The sequence below is a fragment of the Mus caroli genome, unplaced genomic scaffold (genome assembly GCF_978045245.1).
Source record: "Mus caroli unplaced genomic scaffold, Mus_caroli_1 scaffold_3, whole genome shotgun sequence".
In the NCBI taxonomy this organism is placed as follows: domain Eukaryota; kingdom Metazoa; phylum Chordata; class Mammalia; order Rodentia; family Muridae; genus Mus; species Mus caroli.
The window spans coordinates 114,717,029-114,735,524 of NW_028227258.1; the positions used below are offsets into that span (position 1 = coordinate 114,717,029).

At 36.0% G+C, this 18,496-nt stretch overlaps 1 pseudogene; it reads left to right on the forward strand.

The window, feature by feature from the left end:
- The first annotated feature begins 3,568 nt into the window (after window positions 1-3,568).
- Window positions 3,569-9,003, forward strand: LOC147005647 (rho GTPase-activating protein 20-like; annotated as a pseudogene).
- The last annotated feature ends 9,493 nt before the right edge of the window (window positions 9,004-18,496 follow it).

Sequence of the window (18,496 nt, forward strand, 5' to 3'; positions counted from 1 at the left end):
GTATTACTTACATGTCTCTAGTTCATCATGAGTCAAGAAATATTTTAACTTATATAATAAAACTCCCAGTTATATTTTTATTTTCGTGCTTTTGGAACATTATTTTTAGAAATTTTAGTTTAAAAAGACTCTTTTTTCTCTTAAGTAATACCTTTATTTTGTTATTTTTTAAATTTTTAATATTTTTATTACGTATTTTCCTCAATTACATTTCCAATGCGATCACAAAAGTCCCCCATACCCTCCTCCTCACTTCCCTACCCGCCCATTCCCATTTTTTTTCTTTATCTTGAAGTCTGTCTATTTTATATATAAAATCACCATCAGGAAGAAATGTACACATCTTTGCAATCATTAATTAGACATTAGTGTGTTCCAAATATTCTGAAAACCAAACATTTTACCATAATGTGAATGAAAATCTTATGTGAATTATTCTCTATCTTAAGTATGGGTTTCTGTAATGCTTTGTTTTTCTTAGAATTATGCAGAAATTTTCAGATATTTAACAAAATATCAGAAGCTTGCCTTTTCTTTAAATGTATTTTGCTCCTTCTGTATGTATGTGTGTATGTGTGAGACTGTGTACATGTGTATATGTGTGTGTTCCTGTGAGTATGTGGTATATGAACGCATGTATATGTTTCAAAGTGCCATGTTGGTGTAAGAAGGAACCTTACAGGCATTGTTGATTTCCTCCTAGCATGTATGATTTCTGAGCTCTGATGTCTATTTCCATCCAGAGATGATTAACTCCACATTCTGAACAAAAGCTCACATTGGTTCCTTCCTAGTTACATTACAACCACAAAGTCAGAGCTGCTCTTTCATATTCTAAGAGGATTTTGAATATTTGTTAGCCTGTGGATTACAAAATGTAAAATCAGTTAGTGTAGGGTTTCCTTGTTCATAAAATTCAACTAACCTGTTATGTCTTGGGTGAATCTTCAGCAACACACACACACACACACACACACACACACACACACACACACACACAATTTCAAGGTAATAGGTTATGCCTAACAGGTAAAAGACAATGAATAAAAACTCTGTGAAAGTGATGGCTTATGAAGTAGTTTCCTTTGTTCTTGGTTCATGGTTGTTTTTATGTATAGCGAGAGGGCATTTGTGTTGTGTTTTTTTTTTATTTAAGAGATTGTTTCCTAGACACTTACAATGCTTATTGCAGATATCAGATACTATAGAAACCATCTTCATAAAGATATATTTATCTACTCACTGTCATACACTTTGATAATGTATTGTAATTCCAATATACCAGTAGTATTCTCTCAGATTCCAAACATTTGATTTCATGCCATGTTCTTCTTGCTGTCCCCCTAGGTATTTGTAACAAATTCTACATATGAGAAGCAGTAGAAGGCTAATCATGCAAGCACCTTGGTTTTATTTATTTATTTTTTTTTTACTGGGAGAGTTAAGAAATGGTGTCTCCTTTCTAAAATATTTATTTTGGATTCCTAGCTCTATAGATTGCACACTCTGTATCTGTTTATCATCTAAATATTTACAAACCCTTCTATGAGTGTGCTTATTTATTTTATTTTTATAAAAAAAAATTGTAGCTACTTCTCATCCTCATTTTCCTAGAACTGTGAATATCCAGTACATGTGAACATACAGTACATGGAAGTAAGGCTGTAAAATGATGAAAGTCCAGTTGGGGAGGAAGCAAAAAAGTCTCTGCTCTCTTTTTAACCACTCTCCCTGATTTCCTGCTGCCATAATGACAGAAAAATCAGGAGGCTAAGCTCTAACACTCATGGCTTCTTAGTATCCCTTTATCATACCCAACCTGTTTCAGTTGTGTTTGATGTCTCAGTACCCAAGTACTGAATATTAAGATAAATGTTAGACTGAGAGTCTTCCAGACTTATCTTATGGGAAGATAATAAGTTACACAATAGAGGAGTTGTTACAGGTTATACATTATAAATAATGCTTAGACCACAAAACTAAATGTGTAATAAGGAGTTTTCCTCTCTACATTCTGTAGCCTCGATGTGTGACAGCAATAAACAACAATATGGTGAATGATATTATCAGGAAGTTATTACTAATGATAGGAAAATATGTGTTACTTTCAATGTACTTTGATTTAAAATTGAGTGTTGTTTTTGAGAGTCACATGTGTGGAAATACATAAATACAGAAGAAATTTGATCATGATAAATTTACAAATGATATTTTACAAACACCTCCTTTGGCAACTGAAGGCATCTAAGATACAGTAATAGTCATTAGAGGGACATTTTTGGTGAATCTTGTCTAGTTTTATGTGACGAGATACTCATAGCACAATCAGATGAGCTATATGTTTAATTCACTAGACAATAAAGATCCTGTGTAATAAATTGTGATTAATTGGTCATATGTTCACACTGATTAAAGGATACTAATCTTAGAATATTTTTTCTTTCTTTCTTTTCTTGAAAATTATATTGTACCTCCTTTTTGGTATATAATTTTATCTCCTCTCCAAGTCCTTCTTATTTTCATTTCTCTATGTGTGGAGGTGTAAGTTTACATTTCTGGTGTGCTCTTTTTAACTTTTAATAAATCTTTAATAAATGTGTCTGCGTATTTCTGTCTATGTTCATTCTGCATACATATCTGTGTGTATCTTTGTCTTTCTATTTTTAAATGTGCATGTGTATCTCTGTGTAACTCTGTGTGTGTATGTATCTGTGTGAATATGTGTATGTTTCTGTGTGTGTCTGTATGTCCCACTCTATCACTTTCTGTGAGTTTGTATAAGAATCTGCATGTCAGTCTGTCTCTCTGTCTCTCTGTCTCTGTCTCTGTCTCTGTCTCTCTCTCTCTCTCTCTCTGTGTGTGTGTGTGTGTGTGTGTGTGTGTGTGTCTTTGTCTCATTCTTTCCTTTCTTTTATGTTAGGTTGTGGATGGGTGTTTGGTGGTGTGAGTGTCTGTTTGAGAGTTTTTTGTCTGCTAGATTAGTACTTAAAAACTATATGGGACAATGTCATTGGTTTTAACTATGAGTCAACAAGAAAGTAAAATTACTAATTCCTGGTAGAGCATATTTTCATTCTAGCCAGTTCTGGAGGGTGCTAAATATTTCAACAGAATATTCTATTTAGATAGTTGTTTCAAATGGATCCATAACACTCTATGCAGTAATTATATTGTAGAACTTCTTTCCAGCATCTGGCCTATTTTCCAGGATAGACACATGTCCCTCATCTCCACACACTGGACATCGCTGAGTGAAAGCCACAAGTTGTTTTCCCTGCTAGGCACCCTCAAAGCCTCTCTGTTTTTTGACTGTTTCATTCACTGTTGCTGGTTATATAATTCAGATGTTTACTGTGAGTCATATTAGTCACTGTGAGTATGAATCTCTGTGGGTACTAGATTGTGTGCTCCTCTTATGTCAAAATTCAGTATTCCACATGCAGACTGGACAGAGGTAAGAAGTTTTGTAATATTTGTCATGGTTAGTGTTAATGGCTGAACACAGTTTCTAAATCTATTATGGATAATTAGATCAAGGTTTTCTCAGAGAAAAAAGCAAAGTATCCACATGTTTTCTCCTGAAATCAGTCCTGATTACTCAAACCTGTGTAATACTGGTCCTAATAATTTCTGTGCTAGTGAGCAGGAAACTGTAAGTAAAGGAATTGCTAGACTCTTCAAGACTCTGTTGTCAGATTATTTGTGATGGTTGGTTCGTTTTGGCTCCCAGAACAGTGAAGATTACCAACTGAGGTTCTGTCCTGGCAATGCAAAAGCTCCAAGAGCACTGCAAGGTAAGTAACAGGGAAATCTAAGGAAGGGCTAGTTGAGTTCAGTGGTCTAACCCAGAAGTCTCAATGTTTTCATTATTTAGTCTTAAACTTAAATAAACACTAAATCAGGATGACTTACACATAATTTCCTTCATTTAACTCAGAATTAATAACAATTTAATATAACCTTCTGGTCGCACTAGCAACAGTCTGAGGTCTGAGAAAAAAATAAATGAATTTTTTGTGGACTTTTCTGTTTGAAGAATAGAATTTTTCTAAAAAGGCAAGCAAAACAAAACTCTAGATATTTTTTTTCTGATGAAAATAAGTTTTTAAAAAATCACTTGGTGATCATTACAGAAAACCCTACTAGCTAGAGAGATATCTCAGTGATTTCCAACACTCACATGGTAGTTCACATCTATCTATAACTCCAGTTTCAAGGGATCTAATTCCCTCATCTGACCTGCACAGACACTTGGTACAATGTGGTAAATAGGTAAATATGTGAGCAAAAGTCTTACACACAGAAACAAGTCAAAATTTATATTTATTTTTCCATTTATTCCAAAATATGTAGATATTGTTTTGTAGTGTAAATCAGAAATGTAGCCATTTCTCTGAATGTATGTAAAATATGCAGTTCACACCTACCTATGACCTGCAATTCCCCCACTGAATGAGAGATCATATTCAGATTTCTGAAGATTTCCTGAATTAATCTTAGGCTATTCTGTATGCAGCCTTTTAATTAATTAATTAATTAATTTCTCAATAGATTATTGCCAAAAACTATAGTAATAGAATTATCAGAAATGTTTGGATAAAAATTAAAAATCTGAGATCACAGAGTGTGCTTGCAAGTTGATCTTTTAAAGCTATTGAAAATGTGAAGTTCTAACATATAAAGTTGACCTTTAGACAACTGACAGTAACAATGTCTTTTGAAGAACAGAATATTGTTATTCAAACATGTATAATGTATATATATATATATATATATATATATGTGTGTGTGTGTGTGTGTGTATGTATATATATATATATATATATACATATATATGTATATACATATTTATGTATATATATATATACATATATATATATATATATATATATATATATATATATATATATATATACATAAACAATCTGTGGAGGCAGTTTTAAGTATTCAAAGGAAACTAGACCATTATTTTTCTTTTTTTATTAGATATTTTCTTCATTTACATTTCAAATGCTATCCCCAAAGCCCCCTATTCCCTCCCCCTGCCCTACTCCCCAACCCACCCACTCTTGCTTCCTGGCCCTGGCATTCCCCTATACTGGGGCATATGATCTTCCCAAGACCAAGGGACTCTCCTCCCATTGATGGCCAACTAGGCCATCCTCTGCTGCATGTGCAACTAGAGACAAAGTTCTGGGGCATACTGGTTAGTTCATATTATTGTTCCTTTTATAGGGTTGCAGACCCCTTTAGCTCCTTGGATACTTTTTCTAGATCCTTCATTAGGGGCCCTGTGTTACATCCAATTGTTGACTGTGAGCATCCATCTCTTTATCTGCCAGGCATTGGCATAGCCTCAAAAGAGATAGCTATATCAGGGTCCTGTCAGCAAAATCTTGCTGGCATATGCAATAGTGTCTGTGTTTAGTGGCTGTATATAGGATGGATTCCTGGGTGAGGCAGTCTCTGGATGGTCTTTCCTTCTATCTCATCTCTGAACATTGTCTCTTTAACTCCTTCCATGGGCATTTTGTTCCCCATTCTAAGAAGGAGCAAAGTATCCACACTTTGGTCTTCCTTCTTCTTGCGTTTCATGTGTTTTGCAAATTGTATCTTGGATATTCTAAATTTCTGGGCTAATATCCACTTATTATTGAGTTATTTCAGCTTTGAGCTTATACTACAGGAGCCAGGGTCCAGTGTATGACAAAAATAGTCATGTATACTTTCTCATGAAGGGGACATGCTACTGCTGAAAAAAAAAATGACAGTGGTTCTTCAAAAAGTTGAACAAGAAAACTAAGGATACAAAGACCTTCACCATGACATTTGAAGTCAATAGAAAGTTTCTTGTTATGAATCAAAGTGTGGGTGGCTATGAAATCGGATATGATTACTGAAGCAAATGCCTATACATACTTCAAGGAACTTGTTCAATTAACTATCCAGTATCTTATGCTGCAATACGACTTAGCATCATCTTTAGAGAATTCGCACTGGGGAACACTAGATCATGATGTAAAGATCTCTCTAAGATAAATAACAGTGTAGAGTACAGGAAGAAGAACATATAGACACTACAGGATACCTAACCTATTACAACAGGGAAATTGGGCAGTTGAAATTCAGTTTTTTAAAAAAGCTGTATAAATTACACTATTCCATGTAATGATCTTATCTCCTCCTCAGATGCAAAGGAAAGACCTGATAAGAAACAAAAAAAACTTCCATAAAATCATGGTTTCACAGGGGCTCTGTGCCCTACTGGGACCAAGTGTGCAGCATCCCAAGAGTTAATAAAAAAATAACCATATTTGGAAAAGAGCTGAGTTCCATTTGTCATGATGGCAACCTGCCCTCAGCAATTCTGGTAGATCTCACATGGTTCTTCTCTTGCTCTCCTAAGGATAAAATCCTGCTTCTTAAATAAATGACCTCTCCAGTTCTATTACAATGTAGAGTAACAATTTTGTCTCAAATCATTGGCTTTGCAATAGGAAGATAAGAGAGGATCATTCGTTGGGAACCATTTATTTGAAAAGTTGGATTTAATCTATCTGATAAAAATAAATGTTGCCTGAACTTTCAGGGTTAACAAGAGGGTGGGATGAGAACAACAAAGGATTAAGGCACAATACCACTTTGAGGTCCTTCTTGTCCATGCCAGCCCTTGTACTACTCCTGTGCACACCAATGGTCTGGTTCTCAAAGAGCAAATAGTGCTCTGTGCTGAATGACAAGTGACTGGTATTTCCCTTGCTGATTCTCAGGACATCCTGTCCTTCTTAAAAGAGAAAGGACCTTCAACTGAGGGCATATTCATCATACCTGTGAATGCAATATTGTTCCAAACATTAAGGGAAAAGTTCTATTCTGGAGAAAAGGTGGATATAAACAATCAATGCATGAAGTGGAATGGATTCTAAAGGTAGTGAAAGTCCTTGCATCATCCTTTCTGTTCTCTGTATCTTGAATAGCTTGTTGTTCATTGTTTGTTTTGTTTTGTTTTGTTTTGTTTTGTTTTGTTTTGTTTTGTTTTGTAATGGTCTCAATCCCTTGCAAAAAGAACCTTCTTTGAAGGATGGGTAAGGGCTACATTATCTGTGAATATTAGGTTAATTATTTATAATAGAGTTAGGAATCATGCTTGTTTAGTGAAATAGGGACAGAATGTTCTCTAAGAGCCATGACTGCATGTGGACCCATGCTTCCAGTGCCAGGCAGGGTTTTCTGCTTGTGAAAATCTGGTAATAATTTCCTATGGTTGTCTTTGTTGTAGTTGCCATAGTTGTATGTTTCTAGCATTTAAAAATAGTGTTTGATCTGAGGTATTGGTATTGATCTCTTAGATGTGGTAGTTTGCTCAGCTGTCCAAGCACATCTGAAAATCTGTTCTTAGTTTTATAATTTGAATGGAAACTACCTATCAGTCAGTGTTCTAACTTTTCTGAACTACCTATCAGTCAGTGTTCTAACTTTTCTAGGGGAAAGTTTGGGAGCTGTGAAGAAAGTTGGAACTAAACTCAATTTTATAGGTCAATGTGTTTTGAGTAATTTCCATGATTATTTTTCCCCAAATATTTTTCCTCTTTTTATAAGAAATGCATTCAAAATATCAGAGGAAGACTGATGAAACTGAAACTGTACAATGAGTGGCTTGCTGTACTGGATAAGGTCAATGACAAAGAGAAGTAGCAGTAGTACAGAGGTATTGGCTGGCAAATTTTGTGAACAACATCAACAAAATAGATGTTTCAGGAAATATTAAAATGGAACCAGCAAGTTCCCATACTAGTGGCAGAACTTTCTGACCTAGCAGCTTGGCCAGCCATGCACTGGTAGGCAATGGCTGACTTGTTATTATCTCATGGAGACTCTGACTCAGAACTCCAAAATCTAGACCCAGCTCTCTAAATTCCCACTGATGGGTAGTTACAATGCCTGCCCCAAGCATCAGTACCCCCATGACTTTTGTGGTGCACATCAGGCAAACCCACACTTTGCCACTGTACCTTTCCCTCTGGAACCCAGTCAAGTCGCAGCAAGAAGAAAAACACCACACAAACTTAGTTCAGGAACAATGGTAACTTAATCTCTGGGAGCAATAACTAGAATCCTAATCTTGTGAACCATATTAAATCTAATTTCTCCAATGCTGAATACTGGCGGATTCTCCACAAGCCGGGAGACACTCGTAGCTACATCTTTTTCTCATGCTATCCATGTCCAAAAGACCCTCTCTCTTGCCTCCTTCCCTTTTCGCTTCTCCAACCAGGAAGTAAATCCTACTCGCCCAGTGATTGGCTCCTTTATTCATTAGGGGATTGGTACATAAGAAGTCACCGGATTATGTTACTCACTCCTTGTCCACAACCACTCCCAGGAGAGAAGAATTAGCATCAAAATACAAACAGCACCAGGGTCATCCACAACAGAAGTAATATTTGCTTACACACATTAGAGATTATATATCACAGAAATATTTACTAAAATACTAACTGACAGCCAAAGGCTTCAATTGTTCACAAACATGAAAGACACTTTTAAAAGAGAAGTGTGACTTGGGCAGTTACAGTGGCCCATGTTCATAGTCCAGCTTAATATTTCAATTAACTTTGACTTTTTTCTGAATTGCAGAAACATTTAAAGCAATATATCTAGTGCCCATTCTTCCTTTCATTTTATTTTCAGAGCACCATAGGTAAGATACAATTACTCCATTCCCTGTCTTCAAATCTACAAATTGAATAAATTTATTTTAAAATAACCATCATCTCTATGTTAAGTCTTTTATAAAGGCTACCACCTCCAAATGCTACTCTTCTGTGACAACTTTTTCAAATATTACATAAAATTGCAAGAAATTCTTCTTTTAACCAAATACCATCTTATGATCTATCTGTTGGGATAGCGCCATATATGTTATGGTTTCCTAGCTCCTGCAATAAAGAACTGGCAAATAATATTGCCAAAAAGGTAGTAAGACATGAACTTTATGCTTAGCTTTGATAAGCCTTTACAATGAGACAGGAATACAGGATTATCCTGAGAGTCTGGGTTATTTTGTTGCTGTTGATTTTTTGTAAGTTAATTACACCTTTAACTGGTGTTCTTCTGGATGGGAGAAATCATTGGTGCATTTTAAGTAAGTAAAATATAAATGGTTATTTGAGATCAATGATTCAGTCTTTTGACATTTTTGATATAGAATGTCCTTAGAGCAATCCAGTGAAAACAAATGTTGTGAAATGAGTAAAAAAAAAAAAAAAAAAAAAAATCCTGGGTAATGTGTTCAGCAATCAAGATTGGATTCTGATATATCATTGTAGAATGTGTGAAATTCAACTTGTTTTCAAGATGGTTTCCCCAACAAAACAAATGCAATATAATTTGGATTGTTTTTGTCAGATATGGTCATTATGACACCTAATTTACGTGGTTCAACATACCCCTGGTCTCTTGATGCTAGTTATAATTTGTTTAGAGAAATTATAGAGTACACTTTTCTATGGGAGCTGACTTTCAAATACTATAATAAACCAACATTTATACAGCATAGGTATGAAATAGTTATTTTGAATCTAATTATCTCAGATTCTGATTCACTATTAATTGACCAATTGCCCTTTGTCCTGTAAGGAATAGATTGTATGACAGCTCAAGTGAGAAACAAAAAATATTCCTCATATTGTGTAGAATCAAAGATCAAGAGGAAAAGATATGGTTTCAAAGAACCTGCCACTGTTGATCCATAATTATCCAGTTTCCTCCAAATAGGCATTATTTCAAATTCCTCCCAATATAATAAACCTGAGAATCAAGCTCTTACCATTGCATCTGCACTGAGCCAATAGAAGCATATGAATGTTACTACTCAGATGGGTTTGTCTGTCTCTTGTTTAGTTAATCAGCCCATGGGAATTATCAGTAGGATGGTGCCCACATTCAGAGGTCATCTTCCCTCCTTAGATGTGCCTTTCTATAAGCATCCCCACAAATATCAACAGCATGAATGTGTCAAAGGCAACCAGAGTTACTCAAGTGAACAGTATATATCACATACTGGCCATCACAATGTGAAAACTGGAAATCATCCTCTTATATAGTATTGTACTGTGATGATCACACTTGAACATCTGATCTCAAAATCATCTTTTAAAATTCTAAAAATTACCCACCCCTATATTTTATTACAGTTAACTTTTTTCAGAATTTTGAACTATATATTTTTACCCTCCAAGATTCATAAGTAAAATGAGATTAGCAACCATCCAAAATGACAGAGAACCTCTGTGTTTGCCCCATTTTGTCACAGATTTCTCTGGTAAAATTTGTGATAAAAATTATTCAAATTTTTTTTGGAGAGGACATGGTTTTAGTTTCCATGAAGCATCACTGTATCTTCCACATGAAGCCAAGGCCTCACGTTCTCAGAATCCATCTGACATCGGGAACATAAAGGAAACAGAACATAGACTCAGCAGCTACCCCAGTGGGAGGACACATGCCTGGCCATTGTGCACTGCTGAGAAGTTCAGCTTCTTCTCTTCTCTATGAGGGCATTATAGGTGTGTATAGATGTTCTGCTATCATAAAACTATGATATACAACAAATAACGATGACGAATTTATTATACCATGTGACAGGAAAGTTCACCTGTGCATTATAGGTATTATCCTATTGTTAGAATTTGTCTCCAGCTTTGGTATCACTGCCCCTGGTCCTGAGTTTATGTAAGAGGTAAATCCCAGAAAGATTAAGAAATTAATTAAGGGTATGTGAAGAAATGTCTCTTACATTGATATATTGAGTCTTAACATAGATTCTTATAATAAATAGAATAGCATCTAAATAGCACATTGGGTTTTCTCTATGTAACAACTCTGGCTGTCATGGAACTTGCTTTGTATACCAGGCTACCTCAAATTCACAGAGATCCTCTTGGCTCTACTTCTAGGAATAAAGGCATTTGTCACCATGCTTATCTCTTAAGAAAAAAATTAAAATATAGCATAATATAGCCATACAGTTGACATAGACACTATGATCTCAGATTTGAGTTCACAGTTCAGTAAAGAAACCCAAAGACTATAATTGAAGTGTAGTCAGGCAAGTTGTGTTGTGGAGTGCAGACACAGTTGTTAATTTATCATTATACATGGCTGTTCAGTCAGAAAGTCACACAGAGGGAGAAAAGATTGATACTATATTATTGCTTGATTCTAATACCTATATGCATAGATTTCAAGGCAAACACAAGAAATTACTGTTTATATCAGAATTATGGGCCATATACAACTATATATACAGTGCTTTATTGTAGCCTCCCCCAGCCTGGAGCAGGCTGGCTCAGTCCTGTTCTGCCACTGTCAACTAGACCATCTAGGTTGGAGTCTTTTGACCTAGATAGGTCTATTGTTCTGCCACCTCTGCAGTTTTCTCCAAGATGCTGCTACCTGCTGAGAGGCTGAACCTGTCTTCCTGAGGTGATCCTTAATAATCAACATCCTGGTGACAGATTGATGAGAGCCTGGAGACAAAGCAATGAGAGCCCGGTGTGGTGGGGGGTGGAGAGGTGGGTTATAAACTGAGACTTAAGTAAACGTTGGGCCTTGATCAGTATCTTTGTCTTGGTCTTATATTTCTCTCAACATCTCTTTCCCATACAACCACCGTCTTTCTTTCAGGAGCCTGGTTTGTGTAGCTGTGGGCAGCTACACTTTATGAAGCAATATGTTTATAAATATTAAAATATTGATTAGTTATTTTCTGTGCATTTGTGATATTGCTTAAGGCATGGAGGCTATAAAATGAAAAGGGCATGATAGAGCTAAGTGAGTTCAATTACAACAAACAATGCCTTCCCTTATTTCTTAGATGCAGAGAAACAAGAATGCAGTGTATAAACAAACCCACCAGTATCTTCTCAAATTCCACTCCCACGAAATAAGAAAGATTTGTTTGGAAGACCTCTCACAAGTATTTTTGAAGACAGAAAGCTTCCTGCTCCAATACTTGTGAGTATCATTTTGGGTTTCTACAGCTGTGCTGCTTCACATAATTTTTGAGAACCTTTGTTCTAAGTAAATTATTTAATCAAACTGACAAATGTTTAGATAACCTATCCATGAGGGTAAGATCCTTTTAAAATAGAAATAAGTCCCACTGAAGTTTGAGTCATGTAATTGAAAGAAATTGAAAAAAAAAAAAAGAAAAAGGAAAAGAAACTGTATTCCCATGATTTGCACTGATTTCATTAAAGACCCTAACTCACCAGCCTGTTGGAGGACATGGATCTATGAAAGTACCCTGCTGATTACCCAAATATCAACTGTTCTAGGTTCTTTATGACTCCATATTACTCTAGAGTCTCCCTTAAAATCATTGCCTCTGAGATTTCTCAACCTTTTATAATATATATATATATATATATATATATATATATATACCTTTATTTTACATTATCAATGAATTAGATATACACATTGTTCTTTGCTATATATTAATATATTTTTTCTTAGTGGATGATGTTTAAATGTCACCTAATATGGCTTAATCTCTTTTAAATAAGTTACTAAACTTACATTAGAAATATTTATTTACTGTCCAGCATGTACTTTAGTACTATGCCTGTGCCTATAATGTATGCTGCATGTGAACAAGTTTATGATGTCAGGCACATGAACATTAGTGCTCATTCCTTAGGTATTTCAGTGCAGAATTTGTTGGTATCAGTGATTGTATTCATGCAATCAAATGAAAATAGAGAAAATATGGAGTAAATCTGTGTATGGTTGTCATCTTTATAGAGTAAAAGGAGGGAAGAACAATTGAAATTTGCTTGGGTTCTGAAATGTGTCATCTTTAGACATAGATAGTTGAAAATAGAAGTCACAGAAAAAGGAAATAAAAGTCTCAGAAGTATACTGAACAAAGCTTTCTTAAAAACACAAATGGAGGCCAGGACAGACAGGAAGTAAATTAGTGATTTGATCTCTGAAAGAGAAATATCCCAATAGTAACTTAGAATGGCGCACTCAAGAAAGATAATCATAGTAGAAAAGAAAAATATGAGAGGACCATTTATCAAAATGCTTTGGGCAACAGAAGCGTGATTCAATGCTGAGGATTATCTGACTCCAGCCAAACCTTGATGTTTCAAATTGGGAAAAATGGATTAGGGAAAACATATATTTGGAAGCTAAAACAGAAAACAAATTTCAATGTCTTCTTCATTCCTCTCAGTTATAGTTCTGCTTCCATAATTGTCATGGCTCTGATTTACAGTAAAAGACATATTGGTGCGTCAGATGTGTGGATCTGTAATAATACAAGCTTGTCTTTATCCCACACAGGACATGTTGTCAATCATAGCGGAAAGGGGGCAAGATTCAAATCAAATATTTAGAATCCTACTGGTAAAACCACACTGGTCCCTGAGGAATAGTGTAAGGAGCCACCCTCACATTGGCCATTACAAGATGGCGCTGATGGCACGGGCACCTGTGTAAACAAACCATCTGCACATGCGCTGGGGTAGTTTCCCACTCCATGTGCTCTGCCTTCCCCGTGACGACAACTCCGGCCAATGGGCTGCAGCCAATCAGGGAGCGACACGTCCGAGGCGGAGGACAGTCCTCCATAAAAGGGACGGGTTTTCGCCATTCAGAGGATCTCTCTATCTCTCTCTCTCTGGCGCTCTCTTCTCCACTGGCTCCTGAAGGGGTAAGCAATAAAGCTTGTGCCGCAGAAGATTCCGGTTGCCCTGAGTGTGTTCTTACCAGGGGGACACAAAAGCTCGGGCAATAGAATAGGGTTGACACTGAAAAACAGATTAACTGGAATGAAGGATCTGTGCTCATTAGAGCTTCTGTTTTAAAGATAAGAAGGATTTTGCATCACTCTAGAGCTGCATATGTCCTTTCTGTCAATGAGAGTACCTGGTGATGACAGTTTCCTTGAACTATGAACACATGACCTCCGGTTAAGAGGCATGGTAGGTAAAAGACTGACAAACTCAAAGATTCATCACAAAGTTACAGGTGAACACCTTCTGTTGAAAGTTAACTTCCTCATATATCAGATGGGATTTAGTTTGGCATTACAAATGTTCCCACTGATTTCATCTGGATGTACCATGTGAAGTAATAGTGGTAAAAGTAATAATAGTGGTAAAAGTATGTTTTACAAAATACATGTCTTAAATAATACTTAAATTACAAACAAATATCCCTCACAAATAATATTTCAAAATGGCTAGTCAGTCTACCACTGACATACATTAGGCAATCAGAGTTGAATATTGCCCTCTGTCCAGTAGATACATAAAATTGTTTTCTTTCTCTATCAAACAATAAAGCAGCACTTTCACTTTTGCCAGACATTGACAACATAATCCCATGTCAAATAATCAAGAATTAGCCTAACCTGTTTTTAAATTGTCTACCACATTTGACTTGCCAGTGAGCAGCAGTGACTCTAGAGCAAATATCATTACTTTTATTTAGGTCATGATCTGAGCTTTCCTCTCAGTAGACTGTGGAGCAATGGCCCCAGATATCATGAGCATGAGAAAAGATAATGTTCTGAGAGTAGGCATGCATAATAACATTAGGCAAAGGTACAGAATGATCCATCCTTGGCCATTGAGTTTGTCCAGTGTGACTGGCTCTCATTGCTAGACACCTAGCACCTCATCATGGGCAGGAAAGTGAAGATCAGTGACTGAAGGTACCCATATGCATTCAGAGCAATTTACAGGTACAAGAACACCTGGTATTCTTCCATTTTTTTTTTGACTTGCTATCCTTTATACAATATGAATGTTAATTGTGGTGTTTCATGAACAAGGTGACCTTTCTCTCTATCAAACAAGCTGATGCTTACAATTAATTTAAATAGTGAATATTAACACATTTTAAGGAATGGATATGAAACTGTGAGACATTCTCACATGTAAAACAGGGTGCTCAAGTGAGAAAGTTTACCACTATTCCAAGTGGGACTAAAAGAGTGGTGTACATGTATATTAAACTTTATTCTCTGTGAACTAAAAGTACAGATTCACCAAATTATACAATCAGGATGAGGTATTTTCTGATGGTTGCCTATTTCCAGAAAGAGCACTTTGGTTTTTGTTTGTTTTGTTGCTTTTTTATAGTCTATATTATTATTATTAATATTAATTACTATTACTATTATTACTATTATTAATCCCATTTATTTATTTTGTCACACTTCACAGAGTCTCTTCCTTTTTTTTTCTGAGTGGATTAGGGACCCTTGGGCTATCCTTATACTCTGGCACGTCAACTCTCTTCAGGGTTAGTACATCTTCTTCTACTGAGGCCAGTTGGTGAAGGGTTTCCACAAACAGTCAACCGCTTTAGGGATAGCCCCTGCTCCACATTTTGGGGGAACCTCATGGAGACTGAGCTACATATTTGCTATATATGTGCCATAGGTCATGATGCAGCCTCTGTATGCTTTTTGGTTGGTGGTGAGTCCTCGATAGCTCTGGATGGTCCAGGTCCATTGGTCTATGGAGTTCCTATCTCTATCAGGTCCTTGAATCCTTCCCCCAACAGTTCCATAAGAATTCCTAAGCCCCATCCAATGATTGACTGTAGTTTTCTGTATCCTGTTTCAGTCAGCTATTGTGTGGAGTCACTCAAGGCACTTAGGATAGGCTCCTGTCTGGATGCTCTCCTTCTTTGAGGCAGACAGAGCTTCAGGCTGAGAAGTAGAATGCAGATCTCTGATTGCAGGTAGTAGTTTGGACTGGAAGCCAGGAAAGGCAATTTGAAAAGACAGTAGGTTTATTTCACTGCTACAGCAACCATAACTTTTCTTCTTTGAATCTAGTCTTAGGTAAGAAAATACAAATTCCTGATTGTAGGTTCCAGTTTTGAGGCAAGATTCTGGGTAGATGACAGTTTGGGAAGTAGGGTCTTAACCAGTGATTCTCAGTCCTCCTACTCCTGTGACACTAATATAGTTCCTCGTGGTGTGGTGATCCCTAACAATTACATCATTTTGCTGCTATGTCACAGCTGTAATTTTGTTACTTTTATAAATTATAATATGCAATGTACAGAATATCTGATATGCAGGATATCTGATATGTGACCCACACCCCCAAAAGATAATTGTGACACACAAGTTGAGAATCACTCATCTAAACTGCTGTTTTTGAACAAAAATGTTTCTCAAATACTTTCTCCAGTGTACATTGACTGTTACAACTCTTTCTCTATTTTTCTTTTTTTTTCTTTTTTTTTAATTAGGTATTTTCCTCAATTACATTTCCAATGCTATCCAAAAAGTCCCCAATACACTCCCCCCCCCAGTCCCCCACCCACCCACCCCCACCCCTTGGCCCTGGCATTCCCCTGTACTGGGGCATATAAAGTTGGCAAGTCCAATGGGCCTCTCTTTCCAGTGATAGCCGACTAGGCCATTTTTTGATACAAATGCAGCTAGAGTCAAGAGCTCTGGGGTACTGGTTAGTTCATAATAATGTTCCACCTATGGGGTTGCAGTTCCCTTTAGCTCCTTGGGTACTTTCTCTATTTTTTTGAAATATACAAAGGAGCTTGCTTTGTTCAAATTTATATGAAAATTGGCTTATTGTCCTTGATGAAAAATCTCTGCTTCAAAAAATTTCTGCAATCAAAAGGTAATGATACAGTAAACTCTTGGCCAACCAGAGAAAGATAAAAGCATTGCATTTTTGAATGTACATAAGCTTATATTTATGTGATTGTCCACTGGAAGAATACCCTACATCAAGACATTTCCTTTGCTTCAGACATGCATAGTCACTTTATAAGTTGCATTTCTCAAGTAAGAGTGTTGTACCATGTCTGAAATCCAACCATTTGGGAATCTTCTACATTACAACTCTCACTGTTTAGAAGGGAGACTATATAACACAGTTGTGTGCAGGTCAACCTAGAGTCTTTGTTTCCGTTCCTGTGTGCGACAAATTAAAAGAAGTATATGTGTTACAATACCTGTGGGATATTTGCATCCTAATATTATTACCATGGTATTATGAATACTTCTCATGTTAAATATATATTATTGATTAGAACATGAAATTATTACTAAATTTGTCTTTCTCAACTATAACTGCCTAGAGAAGTCTAGGTAAGGTATTGCTTTCCCCTGTATGATACTCCATAGAATGATTTCTTAGGTAACAGAGGAGCTTTGAATGCCTAATGTTAGCCAGGACCCCAGGATCTGTGCCTTACCTATAAGCAGAAACTTTTATAACTGCATTGCATAGGATCACTAGCATGCTTTGTGTTCCTTAGTTTCTAGATTACCACAAGTGTGTTACATGGATTGATACTACATTAGATATTGAATGTGTCCCCAAGGTGTCTAGACATATGATTTACTGTTTAACAATACTGTTTCCATATACAGAACACATATAGCCTGCAACAAACAGTCTTCATTCATTCTAATTCCAGGGAACCTGACACCTTCTTCTGGGTTCTATGGATAGCATTTATAAGTGTAGCACATGGAAATTCAAACACAATTAAAAAATTCCTGTGATCCTATACAGAAAAGTGATTTGCAGAAAATATTTTGCATAATAGTTTAGCTATATATTCTTATTTCCTTTGAATTCTGATTATACTATGAGCTGGTCTACAAAACATTTTCCCTGATTTTTCGACGTATTTAGAATTTTGTAAGTAACATTACTTGAAAGGCAATCAACAGTAAAATTCTCCTTTTTCTATATATAGAATTCTACTGAAGAATCCACAACCAAACTACATGTTGCTAAAATATCTGATTTGTGTATTATTGAAAATTAAAAGATCTTCAATGAACCATTTAGACATATACTGCTTGTCTCTCCACATAGCCCCTCATGTGCTGTGGAATCTGAATTCTGGCAACTCAATACAAGAGTGTGACCACTCAAAACAGGTAAGGGGATCTGATCTTGCCTTTGGGAACAAAGTGCTCATCGTGATCCAGGAATTGGGATCACTTCAGAAAGATGATTGTCGTAAAGGGAAACCTTAGGATTGTGTACTTCTGGAGCAGAACATGTACTGATCTATTTCAGGAAGGTTAGGGAAGTGAGATTGTTAAAGTAAATGAGTAATTTCTTTCTTTCTTTTGTTCTTTCTTCCTTTCATTGAGATACTGGTTTTAGATATTGAGGTTTTTAGCCAATAATATGCTGCACACTTAATGGTAGTCCAAGAAGACTATAGTGAAGCAGAAAAAAAAATTCTGATTACCTAGTGTTTTGTTTGTTTGGATTTTTCTGCTGTAGCCCTACTTTCGATCACATAATAGTTGTATTTGATAGTGGTAAGAATATAATATTAAATATTCACCTCGACTGCATTGCTGGTCATATAGAAGCACATTGCATACAATTATATGTGTATACAATATGCAATGTAAATAATAATGATAACTAAGTGCTGTATGTCATTTTGTATACTTTTCATTATT